The following is a 23854-nucleotide window of genomic DNA, read 5'->3' as shown; positions in this document are numbered from 1 at the left end:
GCCATCTGAAAAAAGTGTAAAATCCAGAAAGGCAGGACAGGCCATGGAGAACTGGGAGCCTTGTTATGCTGATGGGCGGGATGTAAATTGCCAACAGACACTTGGGAGAAGTGTATGGTGTTTCCTGAAACATCTAAAAAACAAAGCAACAGAGCCTAGGGCACTGCCACTTATGGTCCTATAGCTTAGGGAAATTAAAATCAAAAAGACACAGCCACCCCAAAGTTTGGGACGCCTCTGTTTACAAGAACCTCGTTTACAGTACAAGTTCAACATCGCAGAAAGTGAAAAATGGATAAAGAAGATGTGGTATTTACTTACAAAGCAATATCACTCAGCAATGAAATCTGTGTCATCAGGCCCTTAGCAGCACAATGAGTGGATTCAGGTATGATGATTCTAACTGAAGTAAGTCACACAGAAAAAGAAACATCATAAGATATCAGTAATACACGGAATGTAAACTTGGCTACACAGGAACTGAATTCCAGAACAGAACAGGGTCTGAAATTTAGAAAACCAACTTACGCTTGCTTAAGGAGAAAGGTGAGTTGGGGTGCTGCATAAAACCAGAGATTGAAATGAGCACAGATAAAGTTCCTTAAGCCAAATATGGAATAGACAAGAGCTACTCCTTGCTCAACGAAATGGACTCAACACCGCATATTAAACGCCTAAGAATGTACCTGACTAGTAAGTATCTTAAAACCTATAGATTGCTATGTCTCTGAAAGAGAATCAAGCATGTGTACAGGGGCATAAACGCAGCAGTGATAGGATTGGAGAGGTTCGGTGAGCAAATGAAGACCCTTTGAAGTCATATTGCATGGTACCCATTCCACGGGTTTCAACTACCCAGGTTTTAGGTATTCTTCCTTCAGGTAAAACATGCATGTGGAACCCAGAGTATGATCAACCATGTGATCGGGAGACGTGTTCAAATATGTCTCAGTTTTCCTCCCCTGGTACTCGGGAGCAACATTCCAGATGCTTTACTAACACTCTCCCTACTTGGAGAGTCAGCGCCTTTAACCTCCTGTTTGGCACAGTTTGCAATTTCTGCGGAAGATGAACAGGAATAGCGAGAACCAATGAGAGGCTAGCTGGAGGTGTCTGGACGGGCAAATTTAACTCTCATTTCCCACGAGGAAGAGGAAATAACCAAAGGCTCAGCGTGCCGTCCCGGAACCAGATTAGGGCCTGAAGCCATCCTGCGGTGTTGCGGCCAGGTCAAAAAAAGCGAGTTGAAGAAAGGAGCTCAGGGGCACTGTAATTCACAAACCTGCAGAGTTATAAATGACAGCTATCGTCCAAAAATAGACTGAAGTAAGGCTGCCAAGAGGACTTGAAAGCGGGGCAGAATTGCAGGAAACCGATTTCAGGAGGTAGACTGGAATTGCATTGAAAGCATAGGAAAAGAGGCAGAACGTCCACAATGATGCACTTGGCCAAAAAGGGCGTATGCGTTTTTTCCTGAATATATTCAGAAAAAACGCATACGCCCTTATTGGCCAACCAAGCAAGCTTGCAAAGGAAATCTGCACTACAATGAAGTCTCACTTCCCCCCGGTCAAAAGGGCCATCTGAAAAAAGTGTAAAATCCAGAAAGGCAACAGGCCATTGAGAACTGGGAGCCTTGTTATGCTGATGGGCGGGATGTAAATTGCCAACAGACACTCTGGAGAAGTGTATGGTGTTTCCTGAAACATCTAAAAAACAAAGCAACAGAGCCTAGGGCACTTGCACTTATGGTCCTATAGCTTAGGGAAATTAATATCAAAAAGACACAGCCACCCCAAAGTTTGGAACGGCTCTGTTTACAAGAACCTCGTTTACAGTAGAAGTTCAACATCGCAGAAAGTGAAAAATGGATAAAGAAGTTGTGGTATTTACCTACAAAGCAATATCACTCAGCAATGAAATCTGTGTCATCAGGCCCTTAGCAGCACAATGAGTGGATTCAGGTATGATGATTCTAACTGAAATAAGTCACACAGAAAAAGAAACATCACAAGATATCAGTAATACACGGAATTTAAACTTGGTTACACAGGAACTGAATTACAGAACAGAACAGGGTCTCAAATTTAGAAAACCAACTTATGCTTGCTTAAGGGTAAAGGTGAGTTGGGGTGCTGCATAAAACCAGAGATTGAAATGAGCACAGATAAAGTTCCTTAAGTGAAATATGGAATAAATAAGAGCTACTCCTTGCTCAACGAAATGGACTCAACACCGCATATTAAACGCCTAAGAATGTAACTGACTAGTAAGTATCTTAAAACCTATGGATTGCTATGTCTCCGAAAGAGAATCAAGCATGTGTACAGGGGCATAAATGCAGCAGTGATAGGATTGGAGAGGTTCGGTGAGCAAATGAAGACCCTTTGAAGTCATATTGCATGGTACCCATTCCACGGGTCTTAACTCTCCAGGTTTAAGGTATTCTTCCTTCAGCTAAAACATGCATGTGGAACCCAAGTATGATCAACCATGTGAATGGGAGACGTGTTCAAATATGTCTCAGTTTTCCTCCCCTGGTACTCGGGTGCAACATTCCAGACGCTTTACTAACACTCTCCCGACTTGGAGAGTCAGTCCCTTTAACCTCCTGTTTGGCCCAGTTTGCAATTTCTGTGGAAGATGAACAGGAATAGCGAGAACCAATGAGAGGCTAGCTGGAGGTGTCTGGACGGGCAAATTTAACTATCATTTCCCACCAGGAAGAGGAATTAACCAAAGGCTCAGCGTGCCGTGCCGGAACCAGATTAGGGCCTGAAGCCATCCTGCGGTGTTGCGGCCAGCTCAAAAGAAAGCGAGTTGAAGAAAGGAGCTCAGGGGCACTGTAATTCACAAACCTGCAGAGTTATAAATGACAGCTATCGTCCAAAAATAGACTGAAGTAAGGCTGCCAAGAGGACTTGAAAGCGGGGCAGAATTGCAGGAAACCGATTTCAGTAGGTAGACTGGAATGCACTGAAAGCATAGGAAAAGAGGCAGAACGTCCACAATGATGCACTTGGCCAAAAAGGGCGTATGCGTTTTTTCCTGAATATATTCAGGAAAAAACGCATACGCCCTTTTTGGCCAACCAAGCAAGCTTGCAAAGGAAATCTGCACTACAATGAAGTCTCACTTCCCCCCGGTCAAAAGGGCCATCTGAAAAAAGTGTAAAATCCAGAAAGGCAGGACAGGCCATGGAGAACAGGGAGCCTTGTTATGCTGAAGGGCGGGAGGTAAATTGCCAACAACCACTCGGGAGAAGTGCATGGTGTTTCCTGAAACATCTAAAAAACAAAGCAACAGAGCCTAGGGCACTTCCACTTATGGTCCTATACTTTAGGGAATTTAAAATCAAAAAGACAGAGCCACCCCAAAGTTTGGAACGGCTCTGTTTACAAGAACCTCGTTTACAGTACAAGTTCAACATCGCAGAAAGTGAAAAATGGATAAAGAAGTTGTGGTATTTACTTACAAAGCAATATCACTCAGCAATGAAATCTGTGTCATCAGGCCCTTAGCAGCACAATGAGTGGATTCAGGTATGATGATTCTAACTGAAATAAGTCACACAGAAAAAGAAACATCATAAGATATCACTAATACACGGAATGTAAACTTGGCTACACAGGAACTGCATTCCAAAACAGAACAGGGTCTCAAATTTAGAAAACCAACTTAAGCTTGCTTAAGGGGAAAGGTGAGTAGGGGTGCTGCATAAAACCAGAGATTGAAATGAGCACAGATAAAATTCCTTAAGCCAAATATGGAATAGACAAGAGCTACTCCTTGCTCAACGAAATGGATTCAAAACCCCATATTAAACGCCTAAGTATGTACCTGACTAGTAAGTATCTTAAAACCTATGGATTGCTATGTCTCCAAAAGAGAATCAAGCGTGTGTACAGGGGCATAAACGCAGCAGTGATAGGATTGGAGAGGTTCGGTGAGCAAATGAAGACCCTTTGAAGTCATATTGCATGGTACCCATTACACGGGTCTCAACTCTCCAGTTTTAAGGTATTCTTCCTTCAGCTAAAACATGCATGTGGAACCCAGAGTATGATCAACCATGTGAACGGGAGACGTGTTCAAATATGTCTCAGTTTTCCTCCCCTGGTACTCGGGTGCAACATTCCAGACGCTTTACTAACACTCTCCCCACTTGGAGAGTCAGTCCCTTTAACCTCCTGTTTGGCCCAGTTTGCAATTTCTGCAGAAGATGAACAGGAATAGCGAGAACCAATGAGAGGCTAGCTGGAGGTGTCTGGACGGGCAAATTTAACTCTCATTTCCCACCAGGAAGAGGAATTAACCAAAGGCTCAGCATGCCATGCCAGAAACAGATTAGGGCCTGAAGCCATCCTGCGGTGTTGCGGCCAGGTCACAAGAAAGCGAGTTGAAGAAAGGAGCTCAGGGGCACTGTTATTCACAAACCTGCAGAGTTATAAATGACAGCTATCGTCCAAAAATAGACTGAAGTAAGGCTGCCAAGAGGACTTGAAAGCGGGGCAGAATTGCAGGAAACCGATTTCAGGAGGTAGACTGGAATTGCATTGAAAGCATAGGAAAAGAGGCAGAACGTCCACAATGATGCACTTGGCCAAAAAGGGCGTATGCGTTTTTTCCTGAATATATTCAGGAAAAAACGCATACGCTCTTTTTGACCAACCTAGCAAACTTGCAAAGGAAATCTGCACTACAATGAAGTCTCACTTCTCCCCGTCAAAAGGGCCATCTGAAAAAAGTGTAAAATCCAGAAAGGCAGGACAGGCCATGGAGAACTGGGAGCCTTGTTATGCTGATGGGCGGGATGTAAATTGCCAACAACCACTCGGGAGAAGTGTATGGTGTTTCCTGAAACATCTAAAAAACAAAGCAACAGAACCTAGGGCACTTCCACTTATGGTCCTATAGCTTAGGGAAATTAAAATCAAAAAGACACAGCCACCCCAAAGTTTGGAACGGCTCTGTTTACAAGAACCTACTTTACAGTACAAGTTCAACATTGCAGAAAGTGAAAAATGGATAAAGAAGTTGTGGTATTTACTTACAAAGCAATATCACACAGCAATGAAATCTGTGTCATCAGGCCCTTAGAAGCACAATGAGTGGATTCAGGTATGATGATTCTAACTGAAATAAGTCACACAGAAAAAGAAACATCATAAGATATCATTAATACACGGAATATAAACTTGGTTACACAGGAACTGAATTACAGAACAGAACAGGGTCTCAAATTTAGAAAACCAACTTATTCTTGCTTAAGGGGAAAGGTGAGTTGGGGTGCTGCATAAAACCACAGATTGAAATGAGCACAGATAAAGTTCCTTAAGCCAAATATGGAATAGACAAGAGCTACTCCTTGCTCAACGAAATGGACTCAACACCGCATATTAAACGCCTAAGAATGTACCTGACTAGTAAGTATCTTAAAAACTATGGATTGCTATGTCTCCAAAAGAGAATCAAGCATGTATACAGGGGCATAAACGCAGCAGTGATAGGAATGGGGAGGTTTGGTGAGCAAATGAAGAACCTTTGAAGTCATATTGCATGGTACCCATTACACGGGTCTCAACTCTCCAGGTTTAAGGTATTCTTCCTTCAGCTAAAACATGCATGTGGAACCCAAGTATGATCAACCATGTGAACGGGAGACGTGTTCAAATATGTCTCAGTTATCCTCCCCTGGTACTCGGGTGCAACATTCCAGACGCTTTACTAACACTCTCCCCACTTGGAGAGTCAGTCCCTTTAACCTCCTGTTTGGCCCAGTTTGCAATTTCTGTGGAAGATGAACAGGAATAGCGAGAACCAATGAGAGGCTAGCTGGAGGTGTCTGGACGGGCAAATTTAACTCTCATTTCCCACCAGGAAGAGGAAATAACCAAAGGCTCAGCATGCCATGCCGGAACCAGATTAGGGCCTGAAGCCATCCTGCGGTGTTGCGGCCAGGTCACAAGAAAGCGAGTTGAAGAAAGGAGCTCAGGGGCACTGTAATTCACAAACCTGCAGAGTTATAAATGACAGCTATCGTCCAAAAATATACTGAAGTAAGGCTGCCAAGAGGACTTGAAAGCGGGGCAGAATTGCAGGAAACCGATTTCAGGAGGTAGACTGGAATTGCATTGAAAGCATAGGAAAAGAGGCAGAACGTCCACAATGATGCACTTGGCCAAAAAGGGCGTATGCGTTTTTTCCTGAATATATTCAGGAAAAAACGCATACGCCCTTTTTGACCAACCTAGCAAACTTCCAAAGGAAATCTGCACTACAATGAAGTCTCACTTCTCCCCGTCAAAAGGGCCATCTGAAAAAAGTGTAAAATCCAGAAAGGCAGGACAGGCCATGGAGAACTGGGAGCCTTGTTATGCTGATGGGCGGGATGTAAATTGCCAACAACCACTCGGGAGAAGTGTATGGTGTTTCCTGAAACATCTAAAAAACAAAGCAACAGAACCTAGGGCACTTCCACTTATGGTCCTATAGCTTAGGGAAATTAAAATCAAAAAGACACAGCCACCCCAAGGTTTGGAACGGCTCTGTTTACAAGAACCTCGTTTACAGTACAAGTTCAACATCGCAGAAAGTGAAAAATGGATAAAGAAGTTGTGGTATTTACTTACAAAGCAATATCACACAGCAATGAAATCTGTGTCATCAGGCCCTTAGAAGCACAATGAGTGGATTCAGGTATGATGATTCTAACTGAAATAAGTCACACAGAAAAAGAAACATCATAAGATATCATTAATACACGGAATATAAACTTGGTTACACAGGAACTGAATTACAGAACAGAACAGGGTCTCAAATTTAGAAAACCAACTTATTCTTGCTTAAGGGGAAAGGTGAGTTGGGGTGCTGCATAAAACCAGAGATTGAAATGAGCACAGATAAAGTTCCTTAAGCCAAATATGGAATAGACAAGAGCTACTCCTTGCTCAACGAAATGGACTCAACACCGCATATTAAACGCCTAAGAATGTACCTGACTACTAAGTATCTTAAAAACTATGGATTGCTATGTCTCCGAAAGAGAATCAAGCATGTATACAGGGGCATAAACGCAGCAGTGATAGGATTGGGGAGGTTTGGTGAGCAAATGAATAACCTTTGAAGTCATATTGCATGGTACCCATTACACGGGTCTCAACTCTCCAGGTTTAAGGTATTCTTCCTTCAGCTAAAACATGCATGTGGAACCCAAGTATGATCAACCATGTGAACGGGAGACGTGTTCAAATATGTCTCAGTTTTCCTCCCCTGGTACTCGGGTGCAACATTCCAGACGCTTTACTAACACTCTCCCCACTTGGAGAGTCAGTCCCTTTAACCTCCTGTTTGGCCCAGTTTGCAATTTCTGTGGAAGATGAACAGGAATAGCGAGAACCAATGAGAGGCTAGCTGGAGGTGTCTGGACGGGCAAATTTAACTCTCATTTCCCACCAGGAAGAGGAAATAACCAAAGGCTCAGCGTGCCGTACCAGAACCAGATTAGGGCCTGCAGCCATCCTGCGGTGTTGCGGCCTGCTCAAAAGAAAGCGAGTTGAAGAAAGGAGCTCAGGGGCACTGTAATTCACAAACCTGCAGAGTTATAAATGACAGCTATCGTCCAAAAATAGACTGAAGTAAGGCTGCCAAGAGGACTTGAAAGCGGGGCAGAATTGCAGGAAACCGATTTCAGGAGGTAGACTGGAATTGCATTGAAAGCATAGGAAAAGAGGCAGAACGTCCACAATGATGCACTTGGCCAAAAAGGGCGTATGCGTTTTTTCCTGAATATATTCAGGAAAAAACGCATACGCCCTTTTTGGCCAACCAAGCAAGCTTGCAAAGGAAATCTGCACTACAATGAAGTCTCACTTCCCCCCGGTCAAAAGGGTCATCTGAAAAAAGTGTAAAATCCAGAAAGGCAACAGGCCATTGAGAACTGGGAGCCTTGTTATGCTGATGGGCGGGATGTAAATTGCCAACAGACACTTGGGAGAAGTGTATGGTGTTTCCTGAAACATGTAAAAAACAAAGCAACAGAGCCTAGGGCACTTCCACTTATGGTCCTATAGCTTAGGGATATTAAAATCAAAAAGACACAGCCACCCCAAAGTTTGGAACGGCTCTGTTTACAAGAACCTCGTTTACAGTAGAAGTTCAACATCGCAGAAAGTGAAAAATGGATAAAGAAGTTGTGGTATTTACTTACAAAGCAATATCACTCAGCAATGAAATCTGTGTCATCAGGCCCTTAGCAGCACAATGAGTGGATTCAGGTATGATGATTCTAACTGAAATAAGTCACACAGAAAAAGAAACATCACAAGATATCAGTAATACACGGAATGTAAACTTGGCTACACAGGAACTGAATTACAGAACAGAACAGGGTCTCAAATTTAGAAAACCAACTTATGCTTGCTTAAGGGTAAAGGTGAGTTGGGGTGCTGCATAAAACCAGAGATTGAAATGAGCACAGATAAAGTTCCTTAAGCCAAATATGGAATAAATAAGAGCTACTCCTTGCTCAACGAAATGGACTCAACACCGCATATTAAATGCTTAAGAATGTACCTGACTAGTAAGTATCTTAAAACCTATGGATTGCTATGTCTCTGAAAGAGAATCAAGCATGTGTACAGGGGCATAAACGCAGCAGTGATAGGATTGGAGAGGTTCGGTGAGCAAATGAAGACCCTTTGAAGTCATATTGCATGGTACCCTTTCCACGGGTTTCAACTACCCAGGTTTAAGGTATTCTTCCTTCAGCTAAAACATGCATGTGGAAACTAGAGTATGATCAACCATGTGATTGGGAGACGTGTTCAAATATGTCTCAGTTTTCGTACCCTGGTACTCGGGTGCAACATTCCAGACGCTTTACTAACACTCTCCCGACTTGGAGAGTCAGCGCCTTTAACCTCCTGTTTGGCCCAGTTTGCAGTTTCTGCGGAAGATGAACAGGAATAGCGAGAACCAATGAGAGACTAGCTGGAGGTGTCTGGACGGGCAAATTTAACTCTCATTTCCCATCAGGAAGAGGAATTAACCAAAGGCTCAGCATGCCATGCCAGAAACAGATTAGGGCCTGAAGCCATCCTGCGGTGTTGCGGCCAGGTCACAAGAAAGCGAGTTGAAGAAAGGAGCTCAGGGGCACTGTAATTCACAAACCTGCAGAGTTATAAATGACAGCTATCGTCCAAAAATAGACTGAAGTAAGGCTGCCAAGAGGACTTGAAAGCGGGGCAGAATTGCAGGAAACCGATTTCAGGAGGTAGACTGGAATTGCATTGAAAGCATAGGAAAAGAGGCAGAACGTCCACAATGATGCACTTGGCCAAAAAGGGCGTATGCGTTTTTTCCTGAATATATTCAGGAAAAAACGCATACGCCCTTTTTGGCCAACCAAGCAAGCTTGCAAAGGAAATCTGCACTACAATGAAGTCTCACTTCCCCCCCGGTCAAAAAGGCCATCTGAAAAAAGTGTAAAATCCAGAAAGGCAGGACAGGCCATGGAGAACTGGGAGCCTTGTTATGCTGATGGGCGGGATGTAAATAGCCAACAGACACTCCAGAGACGTGTATGGTGTTTCCTGAAACATCTAAAAAACAAAGCAACAGAGCCTAGTGCACTTCCACTTATGGTCCTATAGCTTAGGGAAATTAAAATCAAAAAGACACAGCCACCCCAAAGTTTGGGATGCCTCTGTTTACAAGAACCTCGTTAACCATACAAGTTCAATATCACAGAAAGTGAAAAATGGATAAAGAAGTTGTGGTACTCATGTACAAAGCAATATCACTCAGCAATGAAATCTATGTCAACAGGACCATAGCAGCATAATGAGTGGATTCGGGTATGGTGATTCTAACTGAAATAAGTCACACAGAAAAAGAAACATCAAAAAATATCACTAATACATGGAATATAAACTTGGCAACAGAGGAACTGAATTACAAAACAGAACAGGGTCTCAAATTTAGAAAACCAACTTATGCTTGCTTAAGTGGAAAGATGAGTTGGGGTGCTGCATAAAAACAGAGATTGAAATGAGCACAGATAAAGTTCCTTAAGCCAAATATGGAATAGACAAGACCTACTCCTTGCTCAACGAAATGGACTCAACACCCCATATTAAACGCCTAAGAATATACCTGACTAGTAAATATCTTAAAACCTATGGATTGCTATGTCTCCAAAAGAGAATCAAGTGTGTGTACAAGGGTCATAAACGCAGCAGTGATAGGACTGGAGAGATTCGGTGAGCAAATGAAGACCCTTTGAAGTCATATTGCATGGTACCCATTCCACGGGTCTCAACTCTCCAGGTTTAAGGTATTCTTTCTTCAGATAAAACATGCATGTGGAACCCAGAGTATGAACAACCGTGTGATCGGGAGACGTGTTCAAATATGTCTCAGTTTTCGTCCCCTGGTACTTCGGTGCAACATTCCAGACGCTTTACTAACACTCTCCCCACTTGGAGAGTCAGTGCCTTTAACCTCCTGTATGGCCCAGTTTGCAATTTCTGCGGAAGATGTACAGGAATAGGGAGAACCAATGAGAGACAAGCGGGAGGTGTCTGGACGGGCAAATTTAACTCTAATTTCCCACCAGGATGAGGAATTAACCAAAGGCTCAGCGTGCCGTGCCGGAACCAGATTAGGGCCTGAAGCCATCCTGCGGTGTTGCGGCCAGGTCACAAGAAAGCGAGTTGAAGAAAGGAGCTCAGGGGCACTGTAATTCACAAACCTGCAGAGTTATAAATGACAGCTATCGTCCAAAAATATACTGAAGTAAGGCTGCCAAGAGGACTTGAAAGCGGGGCAGAATTGCAGGAAACCGATTTCAGGAGGTAGACTGGAATTGCATTGAAAGCATAGGAAAAGAGGCAGAACGTCCACAATGATGAACTTGGCCAAAAAGGGCGTATGTGTTTTCTCCTGAATATATTCAGGAAAAAACGCATACGCACTTTTTGGCCAACCAAGCAAGCTTGCAAAGGAAATCTGCACTACAATGAAGTCTCACTTCCCCCGGGTCAAAAGGGCCATCTGAAAAAATTGTAAAATCCAGAAAGGCAGGACACGCCATGGAGAACTGGGAGCCTTGTTATGCTGATGGGCGGGATGTAAATTGCCAACAGACACTCGGGAGAAGTGTATGGTGTTTCCTGAAACATCTAAAAAACAAAGCAACAGAGCCTAGGGCACTTCTACTTATGGTCCTATAGCTTAGGGAAATTAAAATCAAAAAGACACAGCCACCCCAAAGTTTGGGACGCCTCTGTTTACAAGAACCTCGTTTACCGTACAAGTTCAATATCACAGAAAGTGAAAAATGGATAAAGAACTTGTGGTACTTACGTACAATGCAGTATCACTGAGCAATGAAATCTATGTCATCAGGCCCGTAGCAGCATAATGAGTGGATTCAGGTACGATGATTCTAACTGAAATAAGTCACACAAAAAAAGAAACATCAAAAGATATCACTAATGCACGAAATGTAAACTTGGCTACACTGCAACTGAATTCCAAAACAGAACAGGGTCTCAAATTTAGAAAACCAACTTATGCTTGCTTAAGGGGAAAGGTGAGTTGGGGTGCTGCATAAAACCAGATATTGAAATGAGCACAGATAAAGTTCCTTAAGCCAAATATGGAACAGACAAGAGCTACTCCTTGCTCAACGAAATGGACTCAACACCCCATATTAAACGCCTAAGAATGTACCTGACTAGTAAGTATCTTAAAACCTAGGGATTGCTATGTCTACGAAAGAGAATCAAGCGTGTGTACTGGGGCATAAATGCAGCAGTGATAGGATTGGAGAGGTTCGGTGAGCAAATGAAGACCCTTTGAAGTCATATTGCATGGTACATATTCCACGGGTCTCAACTCTCCAGGTTTAAGGTATTCTTCCTTCAGCTAAAACATGCATGTGGAACCCAGAGTATGATCAACCGTGTGATCGGGAGACGTGTTCAAATATGTCTCAGTTTTCATACCCTGGTACTCGGGTGCAACATTCCAGATGCTTTACTAACACTCTCCCTACTTGGAGAGTCAGTGCCTTTAACCTCCTGTATGGCACAGTTTGCAATTTCTGCGGAAGATGAACAGGAATAGTGAGAACCAATGAGAGACTACCTGGAGGTGTCTGAACGGGCAAATTTAACTCTCATTTCCCACCAGGAAGAGGAATTAACCAAAGGCTCAGCGTGCCATGCCGGAACCACATTAGGGCCTGAAGACCTCCTGCGGTGTTGCGGCCAGCTCACAAGAAAGCGAGTTGAAGAAAGGAGCTCAGGGGCACTGTAATTCACAAACCTGCAGAGTTATAAATGACACCTATCGTCCAAAAATAGACTGAAGTAAGGCTGCCAAGAGGACTTGAAAGCAGGGCAGAATTGCAGGAAACCAATTTCAGGAGGTAGACAGGAATTGCATTTCAAGCATAGGAAAATAGGCAGAACATCCACAGTGATGCACTTGGCCAAAAAGGGCGTATGCGTTTTTTCCTGAATATATTCAGGAAAAAACGCATACGCCCTTTTTGGCCAAACAAGCAAGCTTGCAAAGGAAATCTGCACTACAATGAAGTCTCACTTCCCCCCGGTCAAAAGGGCCATCTGAAAAAAGTGTAAAATCCAGAAAGGCAGGACAGGCCATGGAGAACTGGGAACCTTGTTATGCTGATGGGCGGGATGTAAATTGCCAACAGCCACTCTGGAGAAGTGTATGGTGTTTCCTGAAACATCTAAAAAACAAAGCAACAGAGCCTAGGGCACTTCCACTTATTGTCCTATAGCTTAGGGAAATTAAAATAAAAAAGACACAGCCACCTCAAAGTTTGGGACGCCTCTGTTTACAAGAACCTCGTTTACCGTACAAATTCAATATCACATAAAGTGAAAAATGGATAAGGAACTTGTGGTACTTACGTACAATGCAGTATCACTCAGCAATGAAATCTGTGTAATCAGGCCCGTAGCAGCACAATGAATGGATTCAAGTACGATGATTCTAACTGAAATAAGTCACACAGAAAAAGAAACATCATAAGATATCACTAATACACGGAATGTAAACTTGGCTACACAGGAACTGAATTCCAAAACAGAACAGGGTCTCAAATTTAGAAAACCAACTTATGCTTGCTTAAGGGTAAAGGTGAGTTGGGGTGCTGCATAAAACCAGAGATTGAAATGAGCACAGATAAAGTTCCTTAAGCCAAATATGGAATAGACAAGAGCTACTCCTTGCTCAACGAAATGGACTCAACACCCCATATTAAACGCCTAAGAATGTACCTGACTAGTAAGTATCTTAAAACCTATGGATTGCTATGTCTCCAAAAGAGAATCAAGCGTGTGTAAAGGGGCATAAGCGCAGCAGTGATAGGATTGGAGAGGTTCGGTGAGCAAATGAAGACCCTTTGAAGTCATATTGCATGGTACCCATTCCACGGGTTTCAACTACCCAGGTTTAAGGTATTCTTCCTTCAGCTAAAACATGCATGTGGAACCTAGAGTATGATCAACCATGTGATCGGGAGACGTGTTCAAATATGTCTCAGTTTTGCTCCCCTGGTACTCGGGTGCAACATTCCAGACGCTTTACTAACACTCTCCCCACTTGGAGAGTCAGTCCCTTTAACCTCCTGTTTGGCCCAGTTTGCAATTTCTGTGGAAGATGAACAGGAATAGGGAGAACCAATGAGAGACAAGCGGGAGGTGTCTGGACGGGCAAATTTAACTCTAATTTCCCATCAGGATGAGGAATTAACCAAAGGCTCAGCGTGCCGTGCCGGAACCAGATTAGGGCCTGAAGCCATCCTGCGGTGTTGCGGCCAGGTCACAAGAAAGCGAGTTGAAGAAAGGAGCTCAGGGGCACTGTAATTCACAAACCTGCAGAGTTATAAATGACAGCTATCGTCCAAAAATATACTGAAGTAAGGCTGCCAAGAGGACTTGAAAGCGGGGCAGAATTGCAGGAAACCGATTTCAGGAGGTAGACTGGAATTGCATTGAAAGCATAGGAAAAGAGGCAGAACGTCCACAATGATGCACTTGGCCAAAAAGGGCGTATGCGTTTTTTCCTGAATATATTCAGGAAAAAACGCATACGCCCTTTTTGGCCAACCAAGCAAGCTTGCAAAGGAAATCTGCACTACAATGAAGTCTCACTTCCCCCGGGTCAAAAGGGCCATCTGAAAAAAGTGTAAAATCCAGAAAGGCAGGACAGGCCATGGAGAACTGGGAGCCTTGTTATGCTGATGGGCGGGATGTAAATTGCCAACAGACACTCGGGACAAGTGTATGGTGTTTCCTGAAACATCTAAAAAACAAAGCAACAGAGCCTAGTGCACTTCCACTTATGGTCCTATAGCTTAGGGAAATTAAAAAGACACAGCAACCCCAAAGTTTGGGACGCCTCTGTTTACAAGAACCTCGTTTACCGTACAAGTTCAATATCACAGAAAGTGAAAGATGGATAAAGAACTTTTGGTACTTACGTACAATGCAGTATCACTCAGCAATGAAATCTATGTCATCAGGCCCGTAGCAGCATAATGAGTGGATTCAGGTACGATGATTCTAACTGAAATAAGTCACACAGAAAAAGAAACATCAAAAGTTATCACTAATGCACGGAATGTAAACTTGGCTACACTGGAACTGAATTCCAAAACAGAACAGGGTCTCAAATTTAGAAAACCAACTTATGCTTGCTTAAGGGGAAAGGTGAGTTCGGGTGCTGCATAAAACCAGAGATTGAAATGAGCACAGATAAAGATCCTTAAGCCAAATATGGAACAGACAAGAGCTACTCCTTGCTCAATGAAATGGACTCAACACCCCATATTAAACGCCTAAGAATGTACCTGACTAGTAAGTATCTTAAAACCTATGGATTGCTATGTCTCCGAAAGAGAATCAAGCGTGTGTACTGGGGCATAAATGTAGCAGTGATAGGATTGGAGAGGTTCGGTGAGCAAATGAAGACCCTTTGAAGTCATATTGCATGGTACCCATTCCACGGGTCTCAACTCTCCAGGTTTAAGGTATTCTTCCTTCAGCTAAAACATGCATGTGGAACCCAGAGTATGATCAACCATGTGATCGGGAGACGTGTTCAAATATGTCTCAGTTTTCCTCCCCTGGTACTCGGGTGCAACATTCCAGACGCTTTACTAACACTATCCCGACTTGGACAGTCAGTGCCTTTAACCTCCTGTTTGGCCCAGTTTGCAATTTCTGCGGAAGATGAACAGGAATAGGGAGAACCAATGTGAGACTAGCTGGAGGTGTCTGAACGGGCAAATTTAACTCTCATTTCCCACTAGGAAGGGGAATTAACCAAAGGCTCAGCGTGCCGTGCCGGAAACAAATTAGGGCCTGAAGCCATCCTGCGGTGTTGCGGCCAGCTCACAAGAAAGTGAGTTGAAGAAAGGAGCTCAGGGGCACTGTAATTCACAAACCTGCAGAGTTATAAATGACAGCTATCGTCCAAAAATATACTGAAGTAAGGCTGCCAAGAGGACTTGAAAGCGGGGCAGAATTGCAGGAAACCAATTTCAGGAGGTAGACAGGAATTGCATTGAAAGCATAGGAAAAGAGGCAGAACGTCCACAGTGATGCACTTGGCCAAAAAGGGCGTATGTGTTTTTTCCTGAATATATTCAGGAAAAAACGCATACGCCCTTTTTGGCCAACCAAGTAAGCTTGCAAAGGAAATCTGCACTACAATGAAGTCTCACTTCCCCCCGGTCAAAAGGGCCATCTGAAAAAAGTGTAAAATCCAGAAAGGCAGGACAGGCCATGGAGAACTGGGAGCCTTGTTATGCTGATGGGCGGGATGTAAATTGCCAACAGCCACTCCGGAGAAGTGTATGGTGTTTCCTGAAACATCTAAAAAACAAAGCAACAGAGCCTAGTGCACTTCCACTTATGGTCCTATAGCTTAGGGAAATTAAAATCAAAAAGACACAGCCACCCCAAAGTTTGGGACGCCTCTGTTTACAAGAACCTCGTTTACCGTACAAGTTCAATATCACAGAAAGTGAAAAATGGATAAAGAAGCTGTGGTACTCATGTACAATGCAATATCACTCAGCAATGAAATCTATGTCACCAGGCCCGTAGCAGCATAATGAGTGGATTCGGGTATGGTGATTCTAACTGAAATAAGTCACACAGAAAAAGAAACATCAAAAAATATCACTAATACATGGAATTTAAACTTGGCTACAGAAGAACTGAATTACAAAACAGAACAGGGTCTCAAATTTAGAAAACCAACTTATGTTTGCTTAAGGGGAAAGGTGAGTTGGGGTGTGCATAAAACCAGAGATTGAAATGAGCACAGATAAAGTTCCTTAAGCCAAATATGGAATAGACAAGAGCTACTCCTTGCTCAACGAAATGGACTCAACACCCCATATTAAACGCCTCAGAATGTACCTGACTAGTAAGTATCTTAAAACCTATAGATTGCTATGTCTCTGAAAGAGAATCAAGCATGTGTACAGGGGCATAAACGCAGCAGTGATAGGATTGGAGAGGTTCGGTGAGCAAATGTAGACCCTTTGAAGTCATATTTCATGGTACCCATTCCACGGGTTTCAACTACCCAGGTTTTAGGTATTCTTCCTCCAGCTAAAACATGCATGTGGAACCCAGAGTATGATCAACCATGTGATCGGGAGACGTGTTCAAATATGTCTCAGTTTTCCTCCCCTGGTACTCGGGTGCAACATTCCAGACGCTTTACTAACACTCTCCCCACTTGGAGAGTCAGTCCCTTTAACCTCCTGTTTGGCCCAGTTTGCAATTTCTGCGGAAGATGAACAGGAATAGCGAGAACCAATGAGAGGCTAGCTGGAGGTGTCTGGACGGGCAAATTTAACTCTCATTTCCCACCAGGAAGAGGAATTAACCAAAGGCTCAGCATGCCGTACTGGAACCAGATTAGGGCCTGAAGCCATCCTGCGGTGTTGCGGCCAGCTCAAAAGAAAGCGAGTTGAAGGAAGGAGCTCAGGGGCACTGTAATTCACAAACCTGCAGAGTTATAAATGACAGCTATCGTCCAAAAATAGACTGAAGTAAGGCTGCCAAGAGGACTTGAAAGCGGGGCAGAATTGCAGGAAAGCGATTTCAGGAGGTAGACTGGAATTACATTGAAAGCATAGGAAAAGAGGCAGAACGTCCACAATGATGCACTTGGCCAAAAAGGGCGTATGCGTTTTTTCCTGAATATATTCAGGAAAAAACGCATACGCCCTTTTTGGCCAACCAAGCAAGCTTGCAAAGGAAATCTGCACTACAATGAAGTCTCACTTCCCCCCGGTCAAAAGGGCCATCTGAAAAAAGTGTAAAATCCAGAAAGGCAGGAGAGGCCATGGAGAACTGGGAGCCTTGTTATGCTGATGGGCGGGATGTAAATTGCCAACAGCCACTCGGGAGAAGTGTATGGTGTTTCCTGAAACATCTAAAAAACAAAGCAACAGAGCCTAGGGCACTTCCACTTATGGTCCTATAGCTTAGGGAAATTAAAATCAAAAAGACACAGCCACCTCAAAGTTTGGGACGCCTCTGTTTACAAGAACCTCGTTTACTGTACAAATTCAATATCACAGAAAGTGAAAAATGGATAAAGAACTTGTGGTACTTACGTACAATGCAGTATCACTCAGCAATGAAATCTGTGTCATCAGGCCCGTAGCAGCACAATGAGTGGATTCAGGTACGATGATTCTAACTGAAATAAGTCACACAGAAAAAGAAACATCATAAGATATCACTAATACACGGAATGTAAACTTGGCTACACAGGAACTGAATTCCAAAACAGAACAGGGTCTCAAATTTAGAAAACCAACTATGCTTGCTTAAGGGTAAAGGTGAGTTGGGGTGCTGCATAAAACCAGAGATTGAAATGAGCACAGATAAAGTTCCTTAAGCCAAATATGGAATAGACAAGAGCTACTCCTTGCTCAACGAAATGGACTCAACACCCCATATTAAACGCCTAAGAATGTACCTGACTAGTAAGTATCTTAAAACCTATGGATTGCTATGTCTCCAAAAGAGAATCAAGCATGTGTAAAGGGGCATAAACGCAGCAGTGATAGGATTGGAGAGGTTCGGTGAGCAAATGAAGACCCTTTGAAGTCATATTGCATGGTACCCATTCCACGGGTCTCAACTCTCCAGGTTTAAGGTATTCTTCCTTCAGCTAAAACAGGCATGTGGAACCCAGAGTATGATCAACCATGTGAACGGGAGCCGTGTTCAAATATGTCTCAGTTTTCCTCCCCTGGTACTCGGGTGCAACATTCCAGACGCTTTACTAACACTCTCCCTACTTGGAGAGTCAGTGCCTTTAACCTCCTGTTTGCCCCAGTTTGCAATTTCTGCGGAAGATGAACAGGAATAGCGAGAACCAATGAGAGACTACCTGGAGGTGTCTGAACGGGCAAATTTAACTCTCATTTCCCACCAGGAAGAGGAATTAACCAAAGGCTCAGCGTGCCATGCCGGAACCACATTAGGGCCTGAAGACATCCTGCAGTGTTGCGGCCAGCTCACAAGAAAGCGAGTTGAAGAAAGGAGCTCAGGGGCACTGTAATTCACAAACCTGCAGAGTTATAAATGACAGCTATCGTCCAAAAATATACTGAACTAAGGCTGCCAAGAGGACTTGAAAGCAGGGCAGAATTGCAGGAAACCAATTTCAGGAGGTAGACAGGAATTGCATTTCAAGCATAGGAAAAGAGGCAGAACGTCCACAGTGATGCACTTGGCCAAAAAGGGCGTATGCGTTTTTTCGTGAATATATTCAGGAAAAAACGCATACGCCCTTTTTGGCCAACGAAGCAAGCTTGCAAAGGAAATCTGCACTACAATGAAGTCTCACTTCCCCCCGGTCAAAAGGGCCATCTGATAAAAGTGTAAAATCCAGAAAGGCAGGACAGGCCATGGAGAACTGGGAGCCTTGTTATGCTGATGGGCGGGATGTAAATTGCCAACAACCACTTGGGAGAAGTGTATGGTGTTTCCTGAAACATCTAAAAAACAAAGCAACAGAGCCTAGTGCACTTCCACTTATGGTCCTATAGCTTAGGGAAATTAAAATCAAAAAGACACAGCCACCCCAAAGTTTGGGACGCCTCTGTTTACAAGAACCTCGTTTACCGTACAAGTTCAATATCACAGAAAGTGAAAAATGGATAAAGAAGTTGTGGTACTCATGTACAATGCAATATCACTCAACAATGAAATCTATGTCACCAGGCCCGTAGCAGCATAATGAGTGGATTCGGGTATGGTGATTCTAACTGAAATAAGTCACACAGAAAAAGAAACATCAAAAAATATCACTAATACATGGAATTTAAACTTGGCTACAGAGGAACTGAATTACAAAACAGAACAGGGTCTCAAATTTAGAAAACCACCTTATGCTTGCTTAAGTGGAAAGATGAGTTGGGGTGCTGCATAAAACCAGAGATTGAAATGAGCACAGATAAAGTTCCTTAAGCCAAATATGGAATAGACAAGAGCTACTCCTTGCTCAACGAAATGGACTCAACACCCCATATTAAACGCCTAAGAATATACCTGACTAGTAAGTATCTTAAAACCTATGGATTGCTATGTCTCCAAAAGAGAATCAAGCGTGTGTACAAGGGTCATAAACGCAGCAGTGATAGGATTGGAGAGATTCGGTGAGCAAATGAAGACCCTTTGAAGTCATATTTCATGGTACCCATTCCACTGGTCTCAACTCTCAAGGTTTAAGGTATTCTTTCTTCAGCTAAAACATGCATGTGGAACCCAGAGTATGATCAACCGTGTGATCGGGAGACGTGTTCAAATATGTCTCAGTTTTCGTCCCCTGGTACTTCGGTGCAACATTCAGACGCTTTACTAACACTCTCCCCACTTGGAGAGTCAGTGCCTTTAACCTCCTGTTTGGCCCAGTTTGCAATTTCTGCGGAAGATGTACAGGAATAGGGAGAACCAATGAGAGACAAGCGTGAGGTGTCTGGACGCGCAAATTTAACTCTAATTTCCCACCAGGATGAGGAATTAACCAAAGGCTCAGCGTGCCGTGCCGGAACCAGATTAGGGCCTGAAGCCATCCTGCGGAGTTGCTGCCAGGTCACAAGAAAGCGAGTTGAAGAAAGGAGCTCAGGGGCACTGTAATTCACAAACCTGCAGAGTTATAAATGACAGCTATCGTCCAAAAATGTACTGAAGTAAGGCTGCCAAGAGGACTTGAAAGCGGGGCAGAATTGCAGGAAACCGATTTCAGGAGGTAGACTGGAATTGCATTGAAAGCGTAGGAAAAGAGGCAGAACGTCCACAATGATGCACTTGGCCAAAAGGGCGTATGCGTTTTTTCCTGAATATATTCAGGAAAAAACGCATACGCCCTTTTTGGCCAACCAAGCAAGCTTGCAAAGGAAATCTGCACTACAATGAAGTCTCACTTCCCCCCGGTCAAAAGGGCCATCAGAATAAAGTGTAAAATCCAGAAAGGCAGGACAGGCCATGGAGAACTGGGAGCCTTCTTATGCTAATGGGCGGGATGTAAATTGCCAACAGACACTGGGGACAAGTGTATGGTGTTTCCTGAAACATCTAAAAAACAAAGCAACAGAGCCTAGGGCACTTCCACTTATGGTCCTATAGCTTAGGGAAATTAATATCAAAAAGACACAGCAACCCCAAAATTTGGGACGCCTCTGTTTACAAGAACCTCGTTTACCGTACAAGTTCAATATCACAGAAAGTGAAAAATGGATAAAGAAGTTGTGGTACTTACGTACAATGCAGTATCACTCAGCAATGAAATCTATGTCATCAGGCCCGTAGCAGCATAATGAGTGGATTCAAGTACGATGATTCTAACTGAAATAAGTCACACAGAAAAAGAAACATCAAAAGATATCACTAATACACGGAATGTAAACTTGGCTACACTGGAACTGCATTCCAAAACAGAACACGGTCTCAAATTTAGAAAACCAACTTATGCTTGCTTAAGGGGAAAGGTGAGTTGGGGTGCTGCATAAAACCAGAGATTGAAATGAGCACAGATAAAGTTCCTTAAGCCAAATATGGAACAGACAAGAGCTACTCCTTGCTCAATGAAATGGACTCAACACCCCATATTAAACGCCTAAGAATGTACCTGACTAGTAAGTATCTTAAAACCTAGGGATTGCTATGTCTCCAAAAGAGAATCAAGCGTGTGTAGTGGGGCATAAATGCAGCAGTGATAGGATTGGAGAGGTTCGGTGAGCAAATGAAGACCCTTTGAAGTCATATTGCATGGTACCCATTCCACGGGTCTCAACTCTCCAGGTTTAAGGTATTCTTCCTTCAGCTAAAACATGCATGTGGAACCCAGAGTATGATCAACCGTGTGATCGGGAGATGTGTTCAAATATGTCTCAGTTTTCATACCCTGGTACTCGGGTGCAACATTCCAGATGCTTTACTAACACTCTCCCGACTTGGACAGTCAGTGCCTTTAACCTCCTGTTTGGCCCAGTTTGCAATTTCTGCGGAAGATGAACAGGAATAGGGAGAACCAATGAGAGACTAGCTGGAGGTGTCTGAACGGGCAAATTTAACTCTCATTTCCCACTAGGAAGAGGAATTAACCAAAGGCTCAGCGTGCCGTGCCGGAACCAGATTAGGGCCTGAAGCCATCCTGCGGTGTTGCGGCCAGCTCACAAGAAAGTGAGTTGAAGAAAGGAGCACAGTGGCTCTGTAATTCACAAACCTGCAGAGTTATAAATGACAGCTATCGTCCAAAAATAGACTGAAGTAAGGCTGCCAAGAGGACTTGAAAGCGGGGCAGAATTGCAGGAAACCGATTTCAGGAGGTAGACTGGAATTACATTGAAAGCATAGGCAAAGAGGCAGAACGTCCACAATGATGCACTTTGCCAAAAGGGCGTATCCGTTTTTTCCTGAATATATTCAGGAAAAAACGCATACGCCCTTTTTGGCCAACCAAGTAAGCTTGCAAAGGAAATCTGCACTACAATGAAGTCTCACTTCCCCCCGGTCAAAAGGGCCATCAGAATAAAGTGTAAAATCCAGAAAGGCAGGACAGGCCATGGAGAACTGGGAGCCTTGTTATGCTGATGGGCGGGATGTAAATTGCCAACAGACACTCGGGACAAGTGTATGGTGTTTCCTGAAACATCTAAAAAACAAAGCAACAGAGCCTAGGGCACTTCCACTTATGGTTCTATAGCTTAGGGAAATTAATATCAAAAAGACACAGCAACCCCAAAATTTGGGATGGCTCTTTTTACAGGAATCTCTTCTACGGCACAAGTTAAATATCCCAGAGAGCAAATAATGGATAAAGAAGTTGCGGTACTTATGTACAACAGAATACCACTCAGCAATGAAATCTATGTCACCAGGCCCGTACCAGCATAATGAGTGGATTGAGGCACGATGATTCTAAGTGAAATAAGTCACACAGAAAAAGAAACATCATAAGGTATCACTAATACACAGAATGTGAACTTGGCTACACATGAACTGAATTACAAAACAGAACAGGGTCTCAAGTTTGGAAAACCAACTTATGCCTGCTTAAGGGGGAAGGTGAGTTGGGGTGCTGCATAAAAGCAGAGTTTGAAATTAGCACAGATACCGTTCCATAAGCCAAATATGTTATAGACAAGAGCTACCCCTTGCTCAACGAAATGGATTCAACAATGAGGTATCACCTCACACCTGGTAGAATAGGCATCATTGAAAATCTACAAACAAAAAATGCTGGAAAGGGTGTGGAGAAAAGGAACCCTCTCCCACTATTGTTGGGAATATAAATTGATACAGTCATTATGGAGAACAATATGGAATTTCTTAAGAAACTAACAATAGAATTACCATATGATACAGCAATCCCAGTACTGGACATATACCCAGACAAAACCATAAATCAAAAAGAGTCATTCACCGCAATGTTCATTGCATCACTATTTACAATATCGAGGTAATGGAAGCAACCTAAATGCCCACAGACAGACGAATGCATAAAGCTGTGGTACATATATAAAATGGAATATTACTAAGCCATGAAAAGGAATGAAATTGGGTCATTTGTAGAGACGTCGATGGATCTAGAGACTGTCATACAGAGTGAAGTAAGTCAGAAAGAGAAAAACAAATCTTGTATATTCATGCATATATGTGGAACCTAGAAAAACTGTACAGATTAACCATTTTGCAAGGCATAAATAGAGCAACAGATGTAGACAACAAACGTATGGACAACAAGGGGGGAAAGCTGTTGGGGGGTGGTGGTGGGAGGAGTTGAGAGACTGGGATTGGCATGTATACATTTATATGTATAAAATAGATAACCAATAAGAACCTGCTGTATAAAAATATAAAATAAAATTCAAAATTAAAAAGAAATAAAATTTAAAAAATAAAACAGAAAAAACAATTATTCCCTGCACATACATGTATTTATATGAATAAATTATTTCCATGCTTATATCTGTAAATACAAAAAAGAGGAATAAAATCTACCTTGAACCAAAAACGAAAAAGAGAAAAAAAACACAGAACCCACCAGTTACACAGAGGAAAACCGTATCAGGGCACTTGCTCCAGTTGTAAACAATTCTGAAGTTGGTCAGTGGTGGGGAATCGTCTCCCATTCAGCCAGCAGCCCCCACGCAACAAGCGTCCTCATTGCAAAGCTGGGGCACCGTGCCGAGGCATCTGTGAGTAAACGTGAGCTGAGCCCCAGGCCAGTTGCTGCTGAACTATTCCCACCCGTCCCAGGTAAAACACCTGAA

Source organism: Stenella coeruleoalba (assembly GCF_951394435.1).
Source record: "Stenella coeruleoalba genome assembly, contig: scaffold_81, whole genome shotgun sequence".
NCBI classification, from domain to species: Eukaryota; Metazoa; Chordata; class Mammalia; order Artiodactyla; family Delphinidae; genus Stenella; species Stenella coeruleoalba.
The sequence above is the reverse complement of the archived record's forward strand: the minus strand, read 5'-3'. Positions refer to the sequence as shown.